This window comes from Penaeus monodon, chromosome 1, assembly GCF_015228065.2.
Source record: "Penaeus monodon isolate SGIC_2016 chromosome 1, NSTDA_Pmon_1, whole genome shotgun sequence".
In the NCBI taxonomy this organism is placed as follows: Eukaryota; Metazoa; Arthropoda; class Malacostraca; order Decapoda; family Penaeidae; genus Penaeus; species Penaeus monodon.
This window is the reverse complement of record NC_051386.1, coordinates 57,606,608-57,611,629: the sequence shown is the minus strand read 5'-3', so window position 1 is coordinate 57,611,629 and position 5,022 is coordinate 57,606,608.

Here is a 5,022-nt window from a genome sequence, read left to right as displayed (position 1 = left end):
CCACTCCCCTTATCTCTTATTCTTTATCTCTTCTTTAGTTTTTCTTCTTTCGCCTTTCTGTTTTTTCCCCGTCTTTTTCTTCTTCCCATTCTATCTCCTTCGTTTTACAGTGACCTTTTATTTCACTTTTCCTCTCTTGTTTCTTTATTCCATCTTCTTACACCCAGCAATTATGACAATTACTTTTTTTTCTCTCTTTTCTTCTATTTCCCTATTTTAATCACATTCTCCCAATTTCCCTTTTTCTCTACTCTCCTTTCTGCCCTTGTTATCTTTCCTTCTCCACTCTCTTTTCGCTACGACCATCTTATTTTCCCACTCCTCTCTACTTCTTCCCTCATCCCTCCCCTCCTTCCCTTTCCTTCCCTTCCCTTCTTCTCCTCTCCCTTCCACACCCCTCCCCTCCCTATCCTTTATCCTATCCTATCCTAACTTCTCCCCTCCTTTCTCCTGATTTCCTCCCCCTTCCTCTCTCCTCCTTTCCCTTCCTCTCTCTCCCTCCTCTCTCCTCCTTTCCTCTTCCCTCCCTCCTCCTCTCGTCTCCTCTCCTCCCCTCATTTTTCTTTTCCCTTTCCTTTCCTCTCCCCACATCTCCCTATCTCCCCCCCTCCCCCCCTCCCCTCCGCCGCGTCCTCGCCTCGCCCGCAGCCATACCTTATAACGTCGGGATCTTCGGTGGAGATTTCCCGAGTTCATTTTTCAAGGCAATCTGGGACAGCAATGCAAAGAACAAATATTTGGCAAGGATCAGACCAGATCCCATCCCTCGCTGGAAGAGGTCGCCTCGGGCTCGGGGGATAAGAGTGCCGGGTGTGGGGGGCCAGAGTGGGTGCCAGGGAGAGAACCGGCGTGGGTGCCAGAGTGGGTGCCAGGGAGAGAACCGGCGTGGGTGCCAGAGTGGGTGCCAGGGAGAGAACCGGCGTGGGTGCCAAGTGGGTGCCAGGGAGAGAACCGGCGTGGGTGCCAGAGTGGGTGCCAGGGCGAGATGCGGCGTGGGTGCCAGAGTGGGTGCCAGGGAGAGAACCGGCGTGGGTGCCAGAGTGGTGCCAGGGAGAGACCGGCGTGGTGCCAGAGTCGGTGCCAGGGAGAGAACCGGCGTGGGTGCCAGAGAGAGAACCGGCGTGGGTGCCAGAGTGGGTGCCAGGGCGAGATGACGGCGTGGGTGCCAGAGTGGGTGCCAGGGAGAGAACCGGCGTGGGTGCCAGAGTGGGTGCCAGGGAGAGAACCGGCGTGGGTGCCAAAGTGGGTGCCAGGGAGAGAACCGGCGTGGGTGCCAAAGTGGGTGCCAGGGAGAGAACCGGCGTGGGTGCCAGAGTGGGTGCCAGAGAGAGAACCGGCGTGGGTGCCAAAGTGGGTGCCAGGGAGAGAACCGGCGTGGGTGCCAGAGTGGGTGCCAGGGAGAGAACCGGCGTGGGTGCCAGAGTGGGTGCCAGGGAGAGATGCGGCGTGGGTGCCAGGGCGAAAACCGGCGTGGGTGCCAGGGAGAGACCGGCGGGGTGTGCTAGAGTGGGTGCTAGGGCGAGATCAAGCGTGGGTGCCAGAGTGGTGCATGAGTGGCTGGTAGAGGGTGTGTTGGCCAGTTATGGTAGAGTGGTGGGTAAAAGCATATCAGAGATGGAGCGCGAACGACGTAGCCGGAAAGCGCACAAGGGGTGCTGAAATCAATGCTTTTCATCCATTTAAAAAAAAAAAAAAAAAAAAAAAAAAGCGCAATCGACCAAATACCTAAAGCTATGATTTTTATATCCCTTTGGTATTTTTTTCGCCCTGAATATGAAACAGAAAAAAAAAGCTCACACAAAATTGGCACACGAGGGAGAAAAAAAAATTTACACGTAATCGAAGAAATTAGTAAAAAAGGACAAAACACACTAATTCTTCTAAGTGTTTCCTTCCTCCTCCACACACCTTGGACCCCCCCCCCCTTCCCCCACAAAAAAAAAGGTCACAGAACTCGACCCGAAGGAGCTGAGACCCTCTCGCTACTCGAACGAAATTATTCCCTTTTCCCTCCTCATTACGGGCCGTTTTCTCCAACAGCTTAGAGGAAGAAAAAAGAGGGGAAGGGGACGAGAGAAAGTGGATGCCATAGAGGAAGTGAGAAGAAGAGGAAGAGAGAAGAGGAAGGGAGAGAGAAGAGGGGGGAAGGGAGAGGAAGTGGAGAGAAGAGGAGATGAGGGAGAGAGAGGAAGAGGAAGGAGAGAGAGGAAGAAGAGGGGGAGAGAGGAAGAGGAAAGAGAGAGAGAGAGAGAGAGGAAGAGGAGAGAGAGACAGACATGACAAGAGAGATAGTAATTAGAGGAAAGGAAAAAAGAAGGAAGGAAGAACAGACATACAAAAGTTAATAAGACAAAAAGAAATAGAGGAGACAAAGACGAAATTGCACAAAAAAGCCTTGTGTGAGAAGAAGCCTCATTGTAACCAAGTTGGTGAGCAGAGAGCTGATTGAAACCAAGGAAAAGAAGAGGGAAGTGAAGAAGAAAAAAAAAAAAAAAAAAAAAAAAAAAAAAAAAAAAAAAAAAAAAAAAAAAAAGGGTTTAAAATGGGTTGGGTAAAGTAGATTACAAGGAGATGGTTCCGTGCGCTGGAGTGGAACCGAGGAGCTGCGTCAGGAGAGGTAGAATGAGGTAGACAACAGACACCGAAGGCTGAGGAGGAGTAGATGTGGGCGCTGGAGTGAGACGGAGTAGCGGTGCGAGATAGCGATACCTGAAGAGTAGAGTAGAGACAGCGATACCTGAAGTAGACGCGCTATATAAAAGTAGACGCCTACGAAATAAAACAAAAAAGAATCAATCAATAAATAAATTAATACAAATGCAATAAATAAAAAGAAGACACCCCCACCCTACACGATACGAAGTAATCGCCATTAACCAATAATAAATAATAATAATAATAATAATAATAATAATAATAATAATAATAATAATGATAATAATAGTAATGATAATAGTAATGATAATAGTAATGATGATGATGATAATAATAATAATAATAATAATAATAATAATAATAATAATAATAATAATAATAATATTAACAATAATAACAATGACAACAACAACAACAGCAAACAGATAAATAAACCGATAAATCCCCAAGCAGAGCGCGAGTGGGAGAACAAGCAGCTCGACGCCGCCCATTTTATTCTCATATTGAGCTCGCTGCTGTTAACTCCCGAACTCTAATGAAAATTATGAGCAAGTTCTTAGCAAAGTTTTGTCGCATTTTATGCAGAGCGAGCGGCGCCGCGAGAATTAAGTTAATTTTCCAAGTTAGATAGAATTGTAAATCATGGCAGTCGGCAGGCGGTCATGGGAGCTTCTTCCTCCCTCTCCCTCTCTCTTTGTTTTGTCCGTCTGTCCGTCTGTCTGTCTGTCTGTCTGTCTGTCTGTCTTTTCGTCTGTCTGTCTGTCCGTCTGTCTGTCCGTCTGTCTGTCCGTCTGTCTGTCTGTCCGTCCGTCCGTCCGTCTGTCCGTCCGTCTGTCTGTGTGTCTTTCTGTCTGTCTGTCTGTCCGTCTGTCTTTCTGTCTGTCTGTCTGTCTGTCTGTCTGTCTGTCTGTCTGGTTACCTCACTCTCTTTTTCTTTCTTTCTTTCTTTCTTTCTTCCCCTCTCTCTCATTCTCTCTTTCTCTCCCTCTCTCTCTCCCTCTCTCTCTCCCTCTCTCTCTCCCTCCCTCTCTTTATCCCTCTCCCCTCCGTCACTCCTTCTTTTCCTCCTTCCTTCCTTCCCTCTCATGACGGGCAGCGACGCCATCTTCCTGATCACGCCTCATGACCCACTTGTTGGAAGGCTCATGACTCCAGTAACAGCCCCGGGCGGAGGAGGCGGAGGCGGAGGAAGAGGAGGAGGAGGAATAGGAGGAGGAGGAGGAGGAGGAAGAGGAGGAGGAAGAGGAGGAGGAAGAGGAGGAGGAATAGGAGGAGGAGGAGGAGGAGGAGGAGGAGGGAGGAGGAGGAGGAGGGGAGGAGGAGGGGAAGGGGGAGGAGAGGAGGGGAAGGGGGAGGAGGGGGAATAGGAGGAGGAAGAGGAATAGGAGGAGGAGGAGGAGGAGGAGGAGGAGGAGGAGGAAGAGGTATAAGAGGAGGAAGAGATATAAGAGGAGGAGGAGGGGGAGAAGGGGGAATAGGAGGAGGAAGAGGAATAGGAGCAGGAGGAGGAGGAAAAGGTATAAGAGGAGGAGGAGGAATAGGAGGAGGAGGAGGAATAGGAGGAGGAGGAGGAGGGGAATAGGAGGAGGAGGAGGAATAGGAGGAGGGGAGATAGGAGGAAGGGAGAGGATGGGAGAGGGGAGGGAGAATGGAAAACGGAGAAGGAGGGAGACATACAACGAAGTGATGGAGGGAGAGATAGAGAAGGTGAGTGGAGAGGGATGGAGAAACACAACGATCGAGGGAGGTAGGGAGGGAAGGAGGGAAGGGCAGAGATTGGTGGATGGATAGATAAAGGAGGTATAGAGGAAAAAAAAAGGGGAGAGGGAGAAAGAATTAAGAAAGTGAGAGCCAAAGAGAAATGAAAGAAAAGTAGAGAGGTTGCGAAAAAAACGAGGAAATGGAATGAAAGAGAAATAAGGAAACAAGAGAGAGTTTGATAAGATGCCAAGGGGAAGCAATGTTGCGAAAGGGAGATGGAAGGACCCGCTAATGAAGACGAAGGACGGGTCCCAGAGGGGGAAGCGAGGAAGGGGAGGAGGAAGAGAGAAAGGAAGAAGTATGAGAGAGAGAGAGAAGAGAGAGAGAGAGAGAGAGAGAGAGAGAGAGAGAGAGAGAGAGGAGAGAGAGAGAGAGAGAGAGAGAGAGAGGTGGGGGGAGGGAAGAGAAAGAAAGAGAAAGAGAAAAGAGAAAGAGAAAGAAAAAGAAAAAGAGAAAAGAAAAGGAGAAAAAGAAAAAGAAAAAGAAAAGAGAGACCTCAGCCAAAAGCTGGCGAGCAATTTCAGGAAATATTAACTTGCCACAAATGTCCAAATGACTCTTGCAATTGCAATGTTATAACCAGACGTCATCTAAGTACATCTCGAC